Genomic DNA, 23863 nt, shown 5'->3' on the forward strand with positions numbered 1-23863 from the left:
TAAGTACCACAGCCGAGTGTTGCAGCAAAGCCTGGTCCCGGTGCAGGTGTTTATGAAAGAAAGGAAATAACACACCCAGGTGCTCAGTATACTGCTAAGTACTGGATCGTATGGACTAGGAACTGGATCTTCTCTAGCTACTTATAGATGATTTGCTCTAGGTGCTCTAGGTGCTATAGGCGCTATAGGTGCTGCTAGCTATGGGGCAGACAATTCAATATTGAGATGGGATATTATACTATGGAGGTACATCTTGTTTACATGCTGGCTTAGATTCTTAAAGAAATGGTTATGCTGCTGGTAGCTAAGCAACTGGATCCACTCGGGAAACTAATAGAGAAACTGATACTGAAATTGGTTAAGCCGATGAGTACTTTGCTACCTCTGCTCCTGGCTATAGATTAGCTTGCTAGAGATTGGCTTATACTGCTTTATAATGCTTCGGGATCGAGACATGGAAGGGATAAGTAGGTGGATATTTTTGATACGCCGATGCTAAAGAAAGGTGCTTATGGTTGTTTTGGTGAAAGGGAACTTGGCGCTGGGGATTCGAACCCCGCGAACTGATCTTACCTTAAAAGGTGTGCATCAGAGTTAGACCATAATCGTGATAAGTTTATAACAACAGTGTGCCGGAAAATTTTGATAGATATCTTGTAAGTTATCCCATTCTCATCTACCAGGCGCTAACTAAGCAATGAAAGCAAGTGTCTTCAGCAATGAGGATTATTTATGGATAGACAGTGGTTCCAGCGGGGGGGTCAGGGAGAAATCACATTGGGTCTTTTAGTGAGGGAGAACCCACATTCAATGGGTCTTTGGGGGAAACATTGCATGAAATGGATCTTCCAGGGAGAGAAGAAGTGCATTGGGTGGGCTTTATAGCTGGGCTGGATGGGATAGATAGCTGGGTGAGCCGGCTTTGGATAGATGGATGGGCTGGGTGGCATTTCTGCGATTGCTGGCTTGCTTTATGGGGAATGGCAGGAGGCATGGGTCTTCGAGATAGAATGATCCAACCCGATGAGGTCTCTATTACCCGCTGCCCTGCCTGCTAGACGTGGTGGCCTAACTCGTTTCAAACCTAAAGCTGCAAAACCTAATCAACCCTCTCAGTTAGCTCTCTCTTACCTGCATAGCCAGCCTGATGCACTCAACTTACCTGCATCCACACCACCTCCCTCATTCTTCATTAAAGAAAAGAAAAGCTAAGTAGCCAAGGAAAGTGACTCACCCTCATTCTTCATGAACGGAAGAGATTTCTTATTTGAAGAGAAGAGCGAAGAAATCTTTCTCTCTTTTCTTTTTCCCCAATCTTTCTTCTCTCTCTCTAGCTAGGAAATCACTCTCATTATATATGTCATTACGGCAGCAAATGAAAAAGACAAGAAGAAATCTCCTCTTCCTTCCTGCTATCATAAAAAGATTGTATAAGACCACCCTGTCCTACCGGCTGAAGACAGGCAGGAAATGAAAAGTATAATCCATGCACTTTAGCGAATAAAGGCACTTACTGGACCCAGCACTTGACCCAGCATAAAGCGAGCCTGAACCGGATAAGCAAGGTAGGACCAGACGTCAAAGCTTGGGCCGAGACTGCCTCGCTAATAAAAGAGAAAGAGGCTGTGACTCTGATCCCCTCTGATTCGCATGGCTCAGCTTGACCAGTTGATGAACCAGCAATTGAAGTTGATCCCACAGAGGCAGTGGTTTTACCCGTTAGAGATCAGGATCCAGATCCTATAGTAGGCTAGGGATAGTTACAGCCCACTAGCTTAGGAGGTTGGAGGAATTTATTACTTGTCCCGCACCGGGCAAGGAGAGGGGCTCGACTGTGATTCGTAACTACTGCTTGCACGTGAGCTTCAGGTAACTGGGCCAGGTTTCATAATCATTCCTTATATATGTTGCATCACTTTCAAAAGGGACTTGTTAGGGTCCATGCAGCAGATCTTCATCTGTCTGTCCATGCGCGCTTCGCGCACCCCCCGGGAGGGGTCTGTGACCGATAACAGTATGCAGGCGGATCTTTGTGGCTAGTTGCACCAGCAAGAGCTAATTGTTGCACTGAAAGGAGCTTCATTCATGTACCAACATACCAGAGCTTCATGCATCAACCATAGGTTCATGCACTCACTGAGGATAGGTTCGAAGAGTGCTTCCCATTGGATTAGTCCCTCCCTGTGAGTATCTGTAGGACCTCCTGTTCGGTATCGATCGGTAAGGCTGCCAACGCTCAAGCTGTCATTCATTCGTTCGTTGTACCGCCCCTTTCTGCTTATGTGGGCAATCAATGCAATCAATCGGGCCAAATTGGCACACAAATATTAAGTTATGTTCAACTTCTAGACACAGATCGTATTTGTGAAAAGATCTCTTCTAAATTCTTCGTCAAGTTTCTTTCAAAATGTGACATTAAATATATAAGGGTAACCTGAGTATTTACTATTAACAACGATGGAAAACAAATTTCCAATATCTTAGATTGTCTTGATCTTCAATCAGCCTTGCATGCATTGTTGTTGACCCTAAACTTGTTACAGTAGCAACTATCATTTGCATTAGTGGAATTGTCATCTCCTTTTCACTAGCAAGAGACTGACCATCTCTTGTAGTTTTATCAATTCTCGCAATGTAAACTCGTGCCATTCCATAAATTTGTATTAAATGTCATGCAATGGAGACACTTTTAAAAAGCTAGAAAGAATCCAAGATTCTTGGTTTTCACTTAGTCTATAACCTCAAATCTCCTTTGGAAAGGACCTAACTTTGGTATTTAATATTAATAACTCACCAACACCTAGCTCCACGTGGAAAGTGTTAGAGATATGAATGATAGAATTCAGCCTCATTTTCCTCGACTAAAAGAAACTATTAGAAGAACCATCATCATATAGTACACACTTACTATTCTAAATAAGAAAAAAGAGCACAAGGATAGATTAGGATGGTTCACTTGGTCTGAAAATAAAATAGGGGATTCGAGGATCTTAGGTTGGATAGGTTTTATGCAAGTCCTAACCTATTTCACTATTTCAGCTCTTAGAAGGATGCATTAGGATTGTTCATTTGGTATAAAAAGAAAAGAGGAGATTCTAAAATCTTAGGTTAGAGAGGTTTTATGGAAGTTGAAAGTTTCAATTTTTTTTCACAATTTTAGTTTTGTCAATAGATATGTGGAAGTTTTATGTTCTATCACATGATTTAGTCACCTCCCAATTATCACTAGTCATCACTAGTCTCGGGAGGGTGTGATGAGTATAAGGAGAAATCAACTTTCAAACTTGATGTCTGTTCATTTATATTCGGATCAAGGAAATGAATTGCAATTTGTAAATTGGTTCCTTCACTTGTTGGAAGGAGGCCTAGAAGAGCCACTAAGTACACTATCTATATATAATTTTTTTTATGATATAATAGCCACAATGTTGCTTTAAAAAATAGATTATTGAGCTTAAACTCTCAACTGGGCTCAGCTCTGTAGGAATTTACAGGGTAAGTTCCTCAGAAAGAACACCAAAAGGACACCGCTCACAACCAGATCTCAAATCAATACACCAGTATTTTTGACGTGGTTAAAACCCTCAGAGTGCAAGGAGGGAAACAGTCCACGGCCTGTCCCAACGTGGGTACTATAGGAAATTTATTAATCAAAGAATGAAAATTTACAGAAGCTTCTCTCATGCACGGATTACCCGAACGATGACCCTGCATGCGCTTTAAATAGAACTCATGGACCAATCGGGTGTCAAGCCACGGATCAAGTGTCGGTAATACCGAGGTGAGAGTGAACCGTCGGATCACTACATATCGTGACCGTCGGATTGTAAGTTACAACATGTACAACGGTAAAGAAACACGCTTTACCTAACTCTAACCTAACTCTATACTAGACCAAGTTGAACTTAACTATATCCTATGTGTCGGAATATCCTAACATCCCCCCTTAAGAACAACTTGGGATACGATTGAAGGATTTACAAATATGACACAATAGGAGAAGGAAGGAGGCACTAGAGCCTATCCCCCCTTAGTGACAACTTCCTGAACTCCAAGCATAGATCGAAGTTTAGTGAACTTCGCCTCTGTGAGAGCCTTTGTGAAGATGTCTGCAACCTGATCATCTGTTGGAAAATATTGCACTTCAAGAACATGGTCATGAATGAGCTTTCTGATGAAGTGCATGTGTAGTTCAATGTGTTTGCTGCGCTGATGCTGGACTGGATCTTTGCATAGCTGAATGGCACTTTGATTATCACACCAAAGTGTGGTTGGATGCTGTTGCTCAAAGCCAAACTCTGATAGGATCTGACGAAGCCACAAGGCTTCCTTACTAGCTTCCACGGCACCACGATACTCTGCTTCTGCTGACGAAAGAGAAATGGCAGCCTGTTTCTTACAAGCCCATGTAATAGGTCTTGAACCAAGAGTGAAGACATAACCAGCAGTAGACTTCCGATCATCAGGGTCACCAGCCCAATCAGAATCAGTGAAACCAACTAACAGAGGAGCTGCTTTGGCACTGTAATGAATCCCAAACTGTACTGTACCTCGAACATAACGAAGTATTCTTTTAGCTGCTTTCCAATGACTTTCACGGGGGTTTTGCATAAAACGAGCAACAAGGCCAACAACAAAGGAAAGATCAGGACGAGTATGGGTTAAATACAAGAGTTTTTCGACAAGTTGACGGTATAAGGTAGCATCAACTTCAGGAGAAGTACAAGAGACTGAAAGTTTGACTCCAGACTGAAAGGGAGAAGGGGCTGGCTTACAGTCTTCCATGTGAAAATGACGAAGAATATCACAAGCATACTTGGACTGGGAAAGGAAAATACCCTCTTGGGATTGCAAGACTTGAAGACCGAGAAAATAGTGTAAGTGTCCTAAGTCTGTCATTTCAAATTTCCTTTTAAGGCTGGACTTCACATGGTTTATAAGGTTGGGATCACTACCAGTAAGAATAAGATCATCAACATAAAGAACAAGGATGATAAGAGAGTTGCCCACTTTCTTGGTGTAGACAGTATTGTCAGAATGACACCTAGAAAAGCCAGATTCTAAAAGAAAGCTATCCATTTTGGCATACCAAGCCCGAGGAGCTTGCTTGAGGCCATAAAGGGATTTCTTAAGTCGACAAACAAGGCTGGAGTCTGTTTGTATGAAGCCAATGGGTTGTTCCATATAGATTTCTTCCTGTAAGTCCCCATGCAAGAAGGCAGATTTAACATCCATCTGATGGACTTCCCATTTTAAAGAGGCAGCAAGGGAAAGAACAAGGCGGATAGAGTTCATTTTGGCAACAGGGGAGAAGGTTTCAGTGTAGTCAATGCCTTCAACCTGTGAAAAGCCCTTAGCAACGAGACGAGCTTTATGTTTATCAACTTTCCCATCTGGTCCATACTTGGTTCTGTAAACCCATTTACATCTAACAAGTTTGCGTCCCTTTGGTAGAGGAACAAGATCCCATGTATCATTTGTCATTAATGAATGATATTCTTCATTCATAGCTGCTTCCCAATGTGGATGGCCTGAAGCTTCTGCAAAAGTGTCAGGATCATGATTTACTGGAGCTTGAGCCAGTAAAGAAGAGGCTCTTTCAAACTGAGAACGTGTACGTCGCTGATCTGTAGGATCACCGGCAAGATCACCTGCTGCATCCCGAGTAGCACGGACCCATCTTGGAAGTTGAGGATCCTGAGAAGGTGGGGGAGGATTATCATCCTCGCTTTCATCATCTGAAGAAGAAATGTTTTCAAAGGTAGAAGAGATAGGAAGAGGTGGCACATCCGCCGGACTAGGCTCGCAGGCCGATTTATTTTCATCAAATTTTACATCTCTTCTAATGATAACATTTTTGGACTTAAATGGAATAAGTCTATAACCTTTTACATCTTCAGAATATCCAACAAAAGTACATTTCTCACTCTTAGGTTCTAAAGCTTTATGCTTTTCATCTGGAATATGGGCCCATGCTTCACTTCCAAACACACGAAAGTGACTTACATCTGGTTTAATGGAACTCCAAGCTTCTTCTGGAGTGATATTCTCTAGAACCTTAGTAGGAGTGCGATTGATTATATAATTTGCACAATTAATTGCTTCGGCCCAAAAACTAAGACTGAGTCCTTTAGATTGCAGCATACAATTAGCCATTTCCTTTAAGGTGCGATTTTTCCTTTCAGCTACACCATTTTGTTGTGGAGTGTATGGAACAGTATGTTGCATTTGAATTCCATTTTCGGTGCAAAAGTTGATGAATGTGTTTTTAACATATTCTCCACCATTATCAGTTCTTAGCTTAAGAATTTGATGTCCAGATTGTTTTTCAACAAAGGCTTTGAAGGCCAAAAAAGTGTTAAATACTTCGCTCTTGAGTTTTAAGAAGTATACCCAAGTGCGTCTGGAGAAATCATCAATGAAAGTTAAGAAGTACTTGCAGCCAGAGAATGAAGCAACAGGAAGAGGACCACATAAATCACTGTGCACAAGCTGTAAAGGGGCTGAGGCGTGCCAAGAGGCACGTTTGTCAAAACTGTCCCGATGATGTTTTCCGAGTACACATCCGAAACAAACACCATCTCTGCAAGATACCATAGGAAGACCTGTCACCATATTTTCTTTACATAGATGCTGAAGGGAGCGATAGTTTAAGTGACCAAATCGCTCATGCCAAAGTTTGCTCACTTCATCATTATGAGCAACAAATACTGAGGGAAGATTTGATGACCCAAAGTTGTGAAACTTATACAACCTTTTGGAATCATCAGCAAGACCAGTAGCTAGAATCTGTTTAGGATCTTTTAGATCCTTGATTACAACATCATGAGGTGAAAATTCAACAATTTTACCTTCACCTGAATGAGTTATCTGATAGACAGATAGAAGGTTGCAGGATAAGGTTGGAACACATAATACATCATTAAACTGACCATTGTCTAGATGAACAGTTCCAGTCCCTACAACATTAAGAGATCTATCATCACCAATATATATATTTTTGGTGTTACAATCATTTAAAGAAGAAAACATGGCTTGGTTTTTGGCCATGTGACAAGAGGCTCCAGAATCAATGAGCCACTCATGAGAATGAGAAGAAGAAGAAGATACATTTAATGCATAACCAGACTGAGATGATTGACAATGACATGCAGAAAGTGCCATTCCGGAAGATGAAGTTGAAGTTGAAGTAGCTCCACATGGATGTTATGTTTCTTCATTGCGGCTTCCAAGGCTTCCATCTTCTTAAAGCATTTAGATTCTAAGTGGCCATCTCGATTACAAAAGTTACAATGTCTATCAGTCTTCTTCCATTTGTTTTTATTGGTCTTATCATTTTGCTGAAATGATCTTTCATTTTGAGGCTGAGATGGTTTAGGACCATTCTTTTGAGGATATGACTTCTTAGGATTCTTTGAATTTGGTTGCTGCTGGGCGGCTAACGCTTTCGTGGAAGAGTTTCCAAGATTAAGAAGACCAAGGTGTAAGAGTTTTTCTTGTTCTCTTATTAAGGAATCACAAAAGGAGTCAAAGGAAGGGGCCTTGTATTCTTGTCCTTGACAAATGAAAGCTTCCCTTGTAGAATGGAAAGTGGAAACAAATACAGAGTAGGCTGGTCCCAACTTAGTAAGGATGGAATAAATAAGGTTACCATCTTCTTTCTTAACTTTAACACCTTCCAAGAGATATCTAAGGGTCTTGAATTTGGACAAGAAATCTTCAATGCAAGAAAAATTATTAGGATCCAAAGTAAGCAGCTCATTTTCAAGTTGATGGGCTCTAATTTCATTTTTAATCCCAAAAACTTTAGCAAGTTTTTCTAATGCTTCATGAGGAGTCTCAAGTTCTGCAATGTGGAATCTAAGATCAGGAGAAACAGACATCCCTATCAAACCACGTGCTTGATCTTGTCTATTTTCCCATTTTGCCGCCTTGTCTTCATCTTTTGGTTTCTTCTCTTGGTCTGTGGCTATTCTGTAGAGACCTTTACTTCTAAGTAAATCTCCCATGTAGGCTACCCATTGGAAGTAGTTAGTGCTGTCAAGAATGACTTGGCATGGACTTTCCATTTAAAAAAAAAAACTGAAGCTGAAGATGCTGAAAGTAAGTGTTCCAATGGATAGATCTCGAAAAAATAGGCGGTTTTAAAAAAAACGGCTCTGAAAAAGGCTTCCGGATGAAGAAGTTATGGCTTTTTGAAAAAAAATTGTTGACGTTGCCGGCAAAGTGCGGAATGTGCGGGAATGAAAAAATCCGCCCCCACAAAATGGAGACTTGAACCCAAGACCTCTACTCTCTTAAAATAGCTTTGAACCAATTGATCTATACAAAAAATTTGAGAGAGAGAGAGAGAGAGAGAGAGAGAGGGGGGGGGGGGCCTTGGTTTGCGTGCTTGCCTTGAGAAAGCTCTTTTTCCCTACAAAACACAAAACACAAAACCCAACACGAATATGCAAAGAAAAACGAACCTTGCGGCTCGAAGTTAGCTTTAGCCAAAAAACTAGAAAATTTTAAAAAAATCTCAAAGTTAGCTTTAGCCGAAAAACTAAATATTTTTCTCAATGTTTCTGATTTTCCGAGATCACACTAAGGTGCAGGGAAAAGAGCATACGCATGAGAAAAATCCTTCCTTTCTGTTTCTGATTTGCCCAGATCGCACAGAGTTGCAGGGCAAAGAGCATACGCAGAAATGAAAGGTATAGATCCGGTTAAAAAAAAGGCTAAATAAATCGAAACCGAAATAAGCAGAGAGAAAATAACAGTAAACTGCAAAAAAAACACTGTATACCTCCCGATTTGAAAAATGACGCAGCTAGGGCTACCGGAAACCTTTTCGCGTGAAACGAAAGGGGTTCCTCACTGGAACAGATGCTTCGAACGCAATAGAGTAGTCCTCTCGGCCCGAAAGCAGTCAGAAACAATAGATCTAGGAAACGACAGCCGCATGCAGTTCTACCGGCTTTAGATTTGGATCACCAACGGACGCGGCCCTCAAATAGCTCTGATACCATGTAGGAATTTACAGGGTAAGTTCCTCAGAAAGAACACCAAAAGGACACCGCTCACAACCAGATCTCAAATCAATACACCAGTATTTTTGACGTGGTTAAAACCCTCAGAGTGCAAGGAGGGAAACCGTCCACGGCCTGTCCCAACGTGGGTACTACAGGCAATTTATTAATCAAAGAATGAAAATTTACATAAGCTTCTCTCATGCACGGATTACCCGAACAATGACCCTCCATGCGCTTTAAATAGAACTCATGGACCAATCGGGTGTCAAGCCACGGATCAAGTGTCAGTAATACCGAGGTGAGAGTGAACCGTCGGATCACTACATATCGTGACCGTCGGATTGTAAGTTACAAAATGTACAATGGTAAAGAAACACACTTTACCTAACTCTAACCTAACTCTATACTAGACCAAGTTGAACTTAACTATATCCTATGTGTCGGAATATCCTAACAAGCTCTTCACAATTGACTTTGGAGCATTCCCATTGAGAATGGAACCCACATTTATGGCAAGTGCCTTATAGTATAAGTTATAACTTGATGAAATGCCAACATATTGGCTTTATAAAATTTATAATTGACATTGAAGGACTGGAAAGTGAAATGGTTTTGGCATATCCCTTCACCAAGGCCCTTGGCGTATTTTCATCAAATAGAAGTAGATGCAACATCTCACTCAGTCACACAACTATTATTTTACTGGTTAGTACCCAATTTGAAAACTTGCAATAGAGTAAAATGGCCAATGCTATATAAATTAATATTTGAATTAGATATTATCGTGCTATAGTGGAAATCTAATGAAACACTTTTAAAAAAATCTAATATATACTTGTATTCTAGTTTACGATAATAGTTGAATATGTTGGTGAGACCTTTAAACACTATCATCAAATGTCACTAGCAGACATGAAAGATAGTTCACTCATTGAGTGTAGAATGGTCCCTTGCAGTTGCATCCAATGGAGGAATCTTTCTAACAAGGCAGGTGCTCACAATGGGACTTGCACCCAATGCAACTTGGGTAATCTCCTCACCATGCAAAGTTTGTGAATAGCTTATTCATTAATATGCATGAAGTTTCATTTGAATTTTGAGCTTTATTAACTATTTCTCTATCAAATATTTGTAAATCCCAAGCGAAAACCTCCTGTTAGGGTCCTATAATTTATAGGATCTCAAGGTAATTGAGTATTGTATTTCAGGAATCTTATTTTGTAAATACTTGTCAATTTGCCAATGATTTCCAAATAAAAAAGAAAAAAGAATTTAAAAATTGAAAATAGGGTATAAAGAAGAAAAATAAAAGAGAAAAACAAGAATATTGAAAAAGAAGAAAAGATTGAACCCCACCAAAAGAAATAGAAGTAAAAAAATAATAATACTAAAAGTGTTGCAAGTCTAAATGCCACTACTCATAGATAGTTTTTGCTTCATTACTGTCAAATAAAGTTGTGTGTAGCTTGCTCAAAATGCCACAATCACTAGCTTTAGTTTAATAATATAGTGTAATCATGATTAAACTCTTTTAAATTTCTGTAGATTAAATAGAGAATAAAGATTTACCCAACAGTTTAATCTGGGTAAATCATTAGTTAGGTAGAAAATGACATTGATCCAACTGTTTAATTTGGATCAATAGGAGAGAAAAGGGATAGGTTAGGTAGTTTTTATTCTATATAAAAGAAAATAAAAATGGATTTGCTAGTTTAAATGCACCCTTGAGACAGAAATAAAAATGCTAGTCTAGCTGAGGGTAGGTAGATTAGGTGATTTGGTAAATATTTGCCTATATAAATTTTATCCTAAGTTTTGAGGATATCATGAAAGGTTGTGATATGCATGATGGGATAAAGCCTTTTATATGTTTCATTATATATCCCTTATCCTAAGTTCAAAAGGGAAAATATGTGTGCTATGGTTGATATTTTTCATTCGTTCATTTTCCCTTATCCTAAGTCGAGAAGAAAAGGTCAAAAAGCGCAAGCCCACAAAATTTCTTTGTCGTATTCAGTTTAAAGAACACTCCACTCACTACCCTCGAGATCCTCTCCCCCACTTCATCCACGGACCTCATCCATTTTCGGCCCCCCCTTTCCATTCTATCTTTACCGCCGGGGCGGGGGGGGGGAGAATCTGGAAAGCAGTTTCCCCCGCCAGGCCCCATCTCTTACGTGTCGCCCTGTGGTGATTACCCCTCCCCACTAAAACCATTAACCGCCCGCTACCCCCTTCAGAAACCGCTTTCCCTCATCCATCCTTCCATGCCCCACCACTCTTCCTCCACCACTCTCCGCCTGCCACATGGCATGACCGTTGGACCAATTAAATGCATTCCTGGCCAAAACAATCGTTCTTCATTTATTTCGATTTCTCCCGGGTAACCGTTCAATCTAACGGTCCCGTGCCTTTTCCAACGGGATGTTTGTCACAACGTTTAAATGCCTTGAAGCCTGTCATTCTCACCCCTTTTCACTCCTTCTTTTTTCTGTTATTCACAATTTCCCACAACGATCTCTATCAAAGCGATTCCGCGGCTAGATTACGACTGAAACTGACATTTCCTTTCCGTTTTCACCTGACATTCAGCGATCTTGCTGTGTTCGGTAAGATCCTCTGCAAATTCATCCTGTTCATAGATTGTTTACAGTCATGCCTCCTAAGACTAAGACCCACGATAAGACCATTAATCCTTTAATTCTCCCCTATGTAGATTTAGATCATATACCTTTAGCGGATAGATATTACACGATAAGTGATACTCAGTGTGACTGTGATTTTCTGGAATTGTATTGTTGGTTAGAGGATAAGCACACAGACAAGACGAATGAAATTGGGCTCTGGGAGTCCAACCTTCTGCATTATATCTTCCCCTTGACATTCCAAGCCCCATAATTTACTAGAAGATGTCAAGCTTTCTATGTCCCTACCCAAAGAGCCATAATTTCCCCTACAGGTGACATTCTTTTCACCATTACAACCAAATCCATTAACCAAATGATGTTGGCCCCCACTGTGGAAAATGTTGCCCCTTTCTCCCTAGAAGCCCTCACCTAGCTTTATCAAAAGTTGGACTTTGCCACCAGAGCCAAAATTTTTGAGATTTTCTTGCCAGAGAATGCCCAATTACCCAAGAAGAATCCTCCATATCCTTCTTCCATTTTCCCTGATCAAGCCAAGCAGATTATTTCCATGATTTCTTACATTTTAGGCTATCATTCTGATCAGTGGGTAGATGAGCCCATTTTAGGATTCCTCTCCATATTTTCCACAGACAACAAGCCCTCCTTGGTGTTCAACTTTAGTCAATTTTTGGCTGATAATATTCATGAGCAATTTATTAAGTTTCCTACAGAGCAGGTGTTCAATTACACCTCTATTTTGATTTACATGTTCCTCTATTATCAGACAGACAGATTCAATTTTGTACTGCAGAAGTGGATGACATAGGGAACCAACAACCAATAATATTTTGGACCTCATTGGTCATGAGAGAACAAAAAGAATTCACCTACAAGCAATTTATCAAAGATTTTGTTCATCCAGCCATGAACATTCTCAACAGTGTAGTACAACCCATAATTAGTGAGGAAATCAAGATAATTATGCATCTATCAGACCAGGAAAAGACCTGTGATTGGTATCTATATCAAAACTACACAGAAATTAGGGTGTATGGGTGTGAATTTCCCCCTTATAAACTTCCCAGATACCTCCCAACGAGGATTTTTTCTCTAGAGTATATCAAGTAGATGTTGAATTCTGATGACATCCACTTTGTAGTGACCAAGAAGAAGACACAATTTAGGATAAAGACATAGGTGGGCCCATTTGTGTGTAACACAAGAACAATAGCTTTAAGAAATGAAGTTCAGTTTGAGCTTTACATGGTCTTATGACCCCTGTGGCATCGTATCAAAGCTTAGAGTGGAGAAAAAAAACACTCCTTACATTCATACTTCAATGCTAGACATAGAACCGTATGACAATCAGCTGGAGTGCGCAGAAAATACCTTGTAGGAAGCTGAAGAACAACTTGTTTCTACTTCTAGTTTGCAGACTCCTATTCCGCAGGAAAAATCAAGCGAAAGACAGAGGGAGGAAGGGTCATCATCTACAACCGGGAGTGAAGCTAAAGAATTCAGAATCAGTTATAAGAAGAGAGAAAAGGTAACTCCCAGAGTAGAAATGGACAAAGAAACTGAAGAGCAGACAACAATCATCATCACAGATTAATCATCTGCAACTACCAGATTCACAATATATCCTACTGAACCTTCATCTTCACAAGGTCACAAGGAAACCAAGCTGGAATTACAAATTGTCCAAAACAGAAAAGGAGAAGACATTTTTTGATAGGTACATGGAGATAAAGCTCATGAATGAAATTCTAAAAAACAACACTTATAACCAATTCTATAAGTAGACCTCCAGCTCACAGAATAGGTTGATGTTAGTCTTTGACACAGAGCATGGTAAAATGCAGATGGCCTTTCTTGAGGCCCAGATTCCACAACCCAAATCAGCAGCAGACTGAAAGAGAACCACATTTGAATTTAGCACAAAGGAAATACATCCCATTGATCAAATGGAGATTGCACAAACTGGTGAAATGATATCCTCCTCTAACTAACACTACAATGTCACTTTCTAAATTGCAGGTTTCTTTTGCAAATGTCTAGTCACAGTTGAAGATGGAGAAGTTGTCCTCCTTGGCCAAATATAACAGGATCAAGTCTTTGGAAGACTTGGTGATTAATATAGGTTATGACCCTAAAGATGTCATTGTTGCTGAGGAGATTGGTAGAAAGAAGAACCTAGACATTGCATCATTGAGGAAGCAGCTCAAGCTGCTAGCCATAGAAGATCCAATGACCAAGGATATTGAAGAGGGTGAAGCACAAAAAGCGGATATGATGAAATTGATCATAGACCAAAATACATAGATTAGGAAGATGGAGGCAGAGTTGGAGAAACTGATAAAGGAGAAGGAAGACAGTCTGAAAATGGCCATTGTCCCCCTAGATGTGATACTTATTTCTCAGCTTCCATCAACAAGAGCAGCCACTCCAGCTACTTCTTCAACTCAGACTCCAAGTGTTGAACAGGTAACACAAACACTTCAAAACATGTCACTGCAGTCAAAGGAAATTGAGACTTTGCAGGGCCAACTCAAAAATTTGGAAGTGGAAAAGGCCAAAGCTGAAGCTGCTCGGGCTATTGAATTGGAGAAATCCAAGAGACTATTGGAAAAGTTGAGCCAGGTAGAGAGAGACACTTCAATTGGTTAGACCTTGGCCCAAGCTAAGGAAACTATTTGGATGAATATATTAGACTCTATGAATGAGATTTGGCCTTCTATCCAAATCATATTTGAGCAGAAAGAGCTAATAAAGAAGGCTACAAAAACTATTGTGCAAGGAAGAGAAAAGCTGGGAGAGATGCCAACAGAAGCTGCTAATATAATCAAGTCCTTAAATTCAAAGTCCAGGTATGAGGTGGAGGAGTTAGGAATCAGTGATAGAACTGCCACCATAATGGAGGTCAGTAAAGTCTTGACAAAGAGAAATCTCATTGATTAGTTGGAAGAAAGGTGTGAAACCTTAGAGTTGCAGGGAAACAAGTTTACAAACATAATTGAGGCCTTAATTCAAAAAGTACTGCCCAATATATATGTTATAAATGACAAGTTGATCATTCAGGAAGACTATATCCTGAAGATGAAAGAAACAACTAAAAGCAGCATCAAGTCCAGTGGAATCAGGGGTAGTATGACAACAAAGGCATTTTTCGAAACTATGTCAAATGATTTCCATGTACAGAATGAGGTAAAACACATTTTTACTGTAAAGCCAACTTTTGCCAAATACACGGAGGTAGATGAAATTTATTGTAGGGTAACAAAATTGGTAGTGCCAGATGAAAAGAGATGGGAAGAATTGGTTGATTTACTGGATAGAAGGATAACTGAGGAGCAGTAAAACAACTTGCCAGTGCAACATCCAGCATGACGGTCAGTTCAACATCACAACAATGTTTCCGGTTGACTCAATAACCGAAACCATCAAAACTGGGCCACCTTTCTGTTCAACAGCCTACGTGGCCTATTCTTCTGCCAAGATTAGATGATATTGTTTGTAATTAGGCTAATAATACATTGTTGGTTTGACAATGAATTTGTAAAGAATTTTTGTAATTTTCATTATAAATACTTCATTGTTTGAAGTATCAAGGGTTGATTTCCGAATGTAATTTCCTTCTGCATATTGTAATTTTCAAGTATTGGAGCATCAATAATAAAATTACTGTTCACATGATTCATGTGGTGTACTAAATGGTGATGTGCCTCTTCTGTCTATTTGTTTAAATATTGTTTTTCCTTTCTCTGTTGTTCTAAATTTATGAATTAATCAACAAAAACTGTGATAAATAGGATTTGTTATTTAGAGTGCCCTATTTTGGCTGTTGTTAATTTTAATGTTTTCAATTGAAGTCGAACCAAGGAATTCTTGATTTCTCCCTGATTTCTACTGAACCTTACACTTTTTCTATTCCACAATTCATTTAATTCCCGAAAAGATCCAGTTAGTGCAACCTAGCTTTCCCTGTGAGAACTCCTCTAAAAATTGATGCAAACTCCAGTTTAATTTATATACTCCATGGCCCAATGGAATTATAACACTCAAATCAACCAAACCTTTCAAACAAAACAACAAGTACAGTCATAACTAGCCTAAAATTTACATAAAACAAAGCTAAATTAAACAGAGAGATCCCTCTCTCAAGTAGATAGGGCTAGATCCCATCTTCCAAGGTGGTTTTGATGTTGTCCAATGTGTTTACTCCCTCAACCTCAAAAATACAGAACGACAACACCTCCCAACCATGGTGAGAATTCATATACTTACCTTACAAGTCACAAAGAGAATATAGAAGCCTAGTGAGCTCTTTCGAACAAGGTAGGGGCTTTGCTCACAATTGGACTTGCACCGAATGCAAGTTGGGTAATCTCTACCCCATATAAGGATTGTGAAGATGATATTAAATGAGAATCATGGAGTTATACTTGAGCTTTATCAACATTTAATTTATCAAAAGTTCTTGGTACAAACCTTGCAACCATGGTGAGAATAAGGATACTTAGATCTCCATTGACAATGGGATGTAGGAACCTAGAAAGCACCTTGGAATTGACCTTAATTTTCAAAAGATCAAAATCAAAATATATCAAGAGATAAAATATTTCCATTCCTACGTGATTGTAATGGTATGAATATTTATCCCTTGCAACAAAACGCACTATAATTTTCCCAAAAGAAAAATAAAATCTATGAAGGAACTAATATTACATGCCAATTTTGAATTGGACATAGACAAGTTGTCTTCTAAAAGAAATAACAATATATATACAACTATTGTATTGCAACTACACTTGGTTGATATGCTCTTACTTGTAGGATATCTTTGATGATTATCTCTTTTATCACCATTATAGCTAAACATAGACAAGGAAAAATTGGCCTTGCAGGTAGAATGATTTAAGAGAATTGAATGGGGTTGCAAAGAATCAAATAAAAAGCTAGGAAATACTCTTCCTACCTGAATCAAATCCATTTTATTATGTTTTTTTCATGCACCATGAGGATTTTGGCATAGGATACATAGAAAACATGATAAGGAAATCTCCCATGCAATATATGGTTGAATAAAATAGTCACAAATGCCTTTTCATGCACAAATGCGAAGAAGGAACGACACATTTTAGCATATGTGAAGGAAGCCAAAAATTTCCCCTTCTATTATGAGAACTTGAAAATTGACTTGTACCATCCAGGACGAAAACCTTATTGTCCCCCCTGCTCGATCTAACATAATTGTCACAACAAAATATGTTAAATATTATATATTTTGATGCACCAAGTTCTAGGATTCATAAGATTCTTTATTATAGCCTTCACTAAATTTTCTCTTTCCTATCACAAAAACACATAAAGGAAAAAATAATAAATAAAACACATTCTTGAAATTCAAATTTCGGACAACTATAAGGCACAAAAACCAAGATTCTAGAACAATATATTGAATTTATAGGGAAAGGTCTATATGCCATATTACTATGTCCATTCTTCATCCAAGTGGTGCAGTGTACCCATGCTTAGCCTAAATAGAACTTGATTAGATACTCTTTAAAATTAGGAAGGGAAAATGATTTTTAAATATTCATAAATGTTTCTTTTAAGTCTTTTTTCTGTGTTCATGTTGGGTCCCTATAATACTAGTGATTACCCCATTACTATTGCAGTTATACCCCTTATTAATATTGTTGTGCCCCTATTGCCCCCATATTGTTATTATTGTGCCCCATAGAATCCCTCTATTGTTATTTTTGTGGCTTTATATTATTATTGTTAGGTCGGCTGGATTATATTGTGACTCCTTAGACTCCTATATATAGAAAGGAGGTTTTGTCATTTGAATCATCCAAGAATTGTTCATTTGTGTAATGTAAATGAGGTTGCCCCCTCGAAGAGGCTGAATTCTAAGGCGTTGATTTATCTTTTCTATCTTTTCTTGAGCTGGTTTCATAACATTTGGTATCAGAGCTTGGGATTCTAGGGTTTCGCTGCTCCAAATCGGCCATCGTGGAATTTTTGCTATAACTTTTTTTCTGCGATGTTTCAGAAGTTGAAAAAAAAACCCATTTGAGAAGAAATTGCTCTAAACCTCAGGTCCGAATTTCAGAGCTTTTCGCGCTATACTTGCGGAGATATGATCTAAGGAAGTTGGTCTTTTTGTAGACTCCTGAATTACATTCCAAACAGGTGACCTGGGGAAAATCATCATAACTTTCTCTCTGGGGATCAGATTGAAATTTCGTTAGAAGGTATAGAAATAGGACGGACTGTAGTTTCTTGAATGCATTTTTCAGATCCAGAGGCCGAAACAGTGACTTGTGGCAGGTCATACAAGTTCGCTCTACTGAACTAGTCTATAATCAAGTCACTGTGGGAGATTTAGCATAACTCTTCCTTAGAGAATCCAATTTGGGTCAGACTTGTGGAATTGGAAAGAGGAAACAGAGAGCTACGATAGATCACAAATTCAGAACTAGATGATTGGAAAGTACAGAGATACATCAGAGGCAATATCGAGCTCCTACAAAGTGAAAAAAGGTGTGTAGATTTCTTTTAATTTTTTCTTAAGCTTGGTTTGAAAATTTATTTTGAAGGAATTCAAAGGGCATAGTAGAGCATTATTATCGGTAACTGATGCCTCGAGGAAAGAAAATGAAAACACCTATTAAGGAACCTGAAATCTCTAGCATGACTCATGAAGAAGAGGAAGAAATGCTACATGATATATGAAAGTTACAAGAACAAGTGCAACAAATGTCATGCTCACAAAAGTTAACAGAAGCTAAGATAAATGGCGTGGAAGCTAAGATGAATGGCATGGAAGCTAAGATGGAAAATTTGAAGATAGATTTGAACACAAATTTGAAGATAGGCATGGCAGATTTGAAGACAGATTTGACAAATTTTCTACAAGAAATACTTACTAATGGTGAAAAGGTAGTAAAGGAAACTCATGATGAGAACAAAACATATGTTAATCATGATTCCATAGACGCCAATGTTGGATCGAAGACTCACCATATTCCAAAAATCGATATGAGGAAGTTTGATGGCAAGGATCCCGCCACATGGATATTACAGATGGAGCAATTCTTCGATCTCAATAATGTGCAAAACACACAAAAGGTACGTATGGCAACTTTATAATTGGAACCAAATCAGTTTGTATGGTATCAATGGCTTTGCTCTCGTAAACAATTTATCACTTTGGCAATTTTTATGGAAGAATTGATAGCACATTATGAGGATACAAAAAGCAACACTTTTTTTAGCCAATTGATAAGTCTCAAACAAAAGGGTTCAATAATGGAGCACATTGAGGAGTTCCAAAAATTGAACATAAGGGTAAAAGATATTCCAGAGGAGCATAGGATTGATGTGTTCATAGGGTCTTTAAAGGATAATATCCAACATGATGTTCACCTTTGGGAACCTGATTCATTAGAGAAGGCATTCAGGTTAGCAAGAAAAATGGAAAGCAAAATTATGGCAACCAGGAAGCATACCACTCACAACTATAAAGATGGAAGTGTTGTTGCCCCTAGTCTTCCACAACCTATAAGGTTGACACCACAACAATTGGAAGAAAAAAGAGCAAAAGGGCTTTGTTACAGTTGTGATAGCAAATACACTAAAGGTCATAAGTGTGCTGAGAAGAAATTATTCTACATAGATTGTGAAGAGGAAGAAGAAAAGGAGCAAGAAAGGTCAAAAGAAGAGGATATACTCCAGGAACAAAGCCTAGATGAAGAACAAATAAATCCGACCATATCTTGTAATGCATTGGTGGGAATTACCACTCCTCAAACCATCAAGATAGAAGGACAAATCAAGAAGAAAAAGGTAATAGTGTTGATTGATTCAGGAAGCACCCACAATTTTATTCATTGTAAGGTAGCAAAAGAATTGAATTGCTTCTTATATCCAGCACCAGAGTGTCAAGTGATGATTGCAAATGGAGGAACAATAAATTTCTCTGGAAAGTGCCATAATATCAAGCTATCCATGTGAGAATATGTATTGACTAGCCCAATGCTTTCCATTCCAATGGGAGGTGCTGATGTTGTACTAGGAGTCCAATGGCTACAATCCTTGGGTACAATAGCTTTTAATTTTCAAGAACTTTTCATCAAATTTTCTACGGAAGGAAAGGAAGTTGAATTAAGGGGTATTGCAGGGAAACCAGGAAAGATAATCAGCTCTAATGGTATGACAAAGCTTCTAAAAAAGGAGCAAAGAGGTGTAATTGCACAATTATGCTCGCTAGATGTTTCCACATCGGAATCATCTATTTCTCCAGATCTCCAAAAAGTCTTGGACAATCATTCCAAGGTATTTGAGACTCCCAAAGGTCTCCCACCTATGCGTGATCATGATCATGCTATTCATCTGATTCCAGGAAGTGTTCCTCCAAACATCAGGCCGTACAGATATCCCTATGTCCAAAAGAGTGAAATTGAACGTATGGTTGCAGAAATGCTAGAGGCTGGTATAATTCAACCGAGTCAAAGTTCTTTCTCTGCTCCAGTAGTATTGGTGCACAAGAAGGATGGATCATGGCGCATGTGTCCGGATTATAGGGAGCTCAACAAGCTCACTATTAAAGATAAGTTCCCATTCCTGTCATTGATGAATTACTGGATGAATTGCATGGATCAATTTACTTCACCAAGTTGGATCTTCGTTCAGGATATCATCAAATTAGAATGAAGACTGAAGACATTCCAAAAACAACATTTAGAACTCATGAGGGTCATTATGAATTTTTGGTCATGCCTTTTGGCCTTACCAATGCACCTTCAACATTTCAAGGTTTGATGAATTCAATTTTCAAACCATTCCTTAGAAAATTTGTGTTAGTATTTTTTGATGATATACTAATCTACAACAAGTCTTGGAAGGATCATGTTGAACATGTTGACAGGGTGCTACAACTATTGGAGGAGAAACAATTATATGCAAAAAGATCCAAATGTTTCTTTGGAGTCCAGGAGGTGGAATATTTGGGTCATATTGTATCTCATGAAGGAGTTAAGGTAGACCCTAGCAAAATTAAAGCCATTAAGGAATGGAAAATCCCCACATCCATAAAGCATCTGCGAGGATTTCTTGGGTTGACAGGGTATTATCGCAAGTTTGTTAAGAATTATGGGAGAATAACAGCACCTCTAACAACATTATTGAAGAAAGATGAATTTTCATGGACTCTGGAAGCAACAAAGGCCTTTGAACATCTTAAAGAGGCAATGTGCCAAGCACCGGTCTTAGCTACACCGGACTTCACAAAAACCTTTATTGTGGAATGTGATGCTTCAGGAAATGGAATTGGTGTTGTTCTAATGCAAGATGAAAGACCCATTGCTTTTGAAAGTCGTCCAATCAAGGGAAAGTTTTTAAGCAAAGCTATTTATGAGAAGGAAATGTTGGCAATACTCCATGCACTTAAGAAATGGCGACCCTACCTAATGGGAAGACACTTCAAGGTAAAAATGGATCATGATAGCCTTAAATACTTTTTAGAACAAAATTATCCTCTGAAGAGCAACAAAAGTGGGTCACAAAGATGTTGGGTTATGACTTTGAAATCATCTACAAAAAAGGGAAGCAAAATGTGGTGGCAGATGCACTCTCAAGAAAGGATGAGGATGTGGAAGCATTGTTGTGCGCCATTTCTATTATCCAACCAGATTGGATAAACGAAGCAAGGGAGGAATGGAAGAATGACGAAGAAGTGTGGGCACTTATTCGAAAGTTACAACAAGATTCCAGTACGTCTGATACATTTAGCTGGCAAAATGATTCATTATGGTACAAAGATCGCTTATACCTCTGTAAGAATTCCCAGCTAAAACAAAAGATTCTTATGGAATTGCACACTTCTCCCTTAGGAGGGCACTCAGGATTTTTAAAAACTTACCACAGGGTTAAGAAGGAATTTTTTTGGGATGGCCTTAAATCAGATATTCAAAAGTTTGTGGCGGAATGTTTGGTTTGCCAACAAAATAAAGTTGAAACAATTAAGACACTGGGTCTATTACAACCTTTATCCATTCCAAGCCAACGTTGGGAGGAGGTTTCAATGGATTTTATCACAGGTTTACCCAAGTCTGAGGGAAAGAGTGTCATCATGGTGGTAGTTGACAGACTTACCAAGTATGCACACTTTTGTGCATTATCACATCCATTTAAAGCCAGTACAGTTTCTACTGCATTTATGGAAACAATTCAAAAGCTACATGGAAACCCAAAGATTATTGTAAGTGACAGAGATCCCATTTTCACTGGAAATTTTTGGACATAATTATTTTCTTGTCTTGGTACTCAGTTAGCTCATAGCTCATCTTATCATCCTCAATCTGATGGGCAAACTGAGATAGTAAACAAATGTTTGGAAGGATATCTTCGTTGCTTTGTATCTGATAAACAGACACAATGGGTCAAATGGTTGCCTCCGAATGGTGGTATAACACTTCCTTCCATACAACAAAAAAAATGACCCCATTTATGGCACTTTATGGGTATCAACCACCATCCATCACATCATATTTAAGAGAAAATTCTAAGGTTCAGGCAGTGGAACATCACATCGAACATCAACAACAAGTCCTCCAACTCTTAAAGGATAACTTCGTGTTGGCACAGAATAGAATGAAACAACAGGCAGATCAACATCGCAGTGAAAGAAGTTTTGATGTAGGTGATTGGGTATTCCTACGGCTACAACCATATAAGCAAATGTCCCTCAAGCAAGCTAAGAAGGATAATAAATTATCACCAAAGTATTATGGTCCGTACAAGGTGTTGCAAAAGATTGGTACTATGGCATACAAATTGGAGCTTCCTGCAGCTTCTCGATTGCACATAGTTTTCCATGTTTCATGTTTAAAGAAGGTTATAGGCGACAAGCTCCCAATTCAAACAATATTGCCAGAACTTGACGAGGAAGGAAAAATTATATTGGAACCAGAAGTAGTCACAGAAACAAGAACTCGACAGCTACGAAATCGATCAATTTCAGAGTATCTTATCAAGTGGAAGAACTTATCCGCTGAAGATTCCACATGGGAGGATGAGAATTTTATGCAGAAGTATCCAAAACTACTCAAGCATTGAGGACAACACCTTTTTGAAGGAGAGGGGCATGTTGGGTCCCTATAATACTAGTGATTACGCCATTACTATTGTAGTTATACCCCTTATTAATATTGTTGTGCCCCTATTGCCCCCATATTGTTATTATTGTGCCCCATAGAATCCCTCTATTGTTATTTTTGTGGCTTTATATTATTATTGTTAGGTCGGCTGGATTATATTGTGACTCCTTAGACTCCTATATATAGAAAGGAGGTTTTGTCATTTGAATCATCCAAGAATTGTTCATTTATGTAATGTAAATGAGGTTGCCCCCTCGAAGAGGCTGAATTCTAAGGCGTTGATTTATCTTTTCTATCTTTTCTTGAGCTGGTTTCATAAAAGTTCATCATCATATAAGTGTTAGAATATATGTAAAGGTGATAAGCAATCAAGCTACTATTTATGCAGAATTTTGGACCATTTGTCAACAAAGGGGATGTGACCTAGAGAGAGGCTCTTTAGATATCCCAAACCGTTTGAATAGTCACTCCTGACGAGTTTAAAGGCTTTGTTGGTCTAAGATTCTATTCCTCTCACAAAGGAAAAAGAATGGAGTATATGCTATCGATATCCTAAAGTTATATATACTTTTACCTAAAGTTAATGTTTTATGTTATAATACCTAATCTATGAGTTAAATGGTTAATATAATATGATACAATAATAGAATTAACATACAATGCACAAGACTAAATTATAGTAAGTAATATATAAATTATACAAGAATTATGATACAAAAGAACTAGAAACTCTTGTAAATGGTAATGATGATAGAGGCACTACAACAAATCCTTGTGATTAGCTCTCTTTTTGTTCCCTTTTTTGCTTCCAAATATTGTTTTTTTTTAAAGTCAGCACTATTTATTGGGATGGTTCTATTTTTGGCGTTGCTTTCGTCGGAAAAAAAAGGCACTAATTTAGTCAATAATAGCACTGGAAATAATGACAATGATAGCACTAGGTTTAGCTCTTTTTTTTCACCTAAATTACCTCCTTGGTTAGCTCCATTTTTAGCCCCGAATTTAGCATCGGATGTGCCTAAATAGTTAATTAATTGAGCTATTGGGGGTTAAGTGG

This window comes from Pinus tabuliformis, chromosome 4_2, assembly GCF_031772625.1.
Source record: "Pinus tabuliformis cultivar Carrire ecotype Pingquan chromosome 4_2, CPIR1, whole genome shotgun sequence".
Lineage (NCBI taxonomy): Eukaryota > Viridiplantae > Streptophyta > Pinopsida > Pinales > Pinaceae > Pinus > Pinus tabuliformis.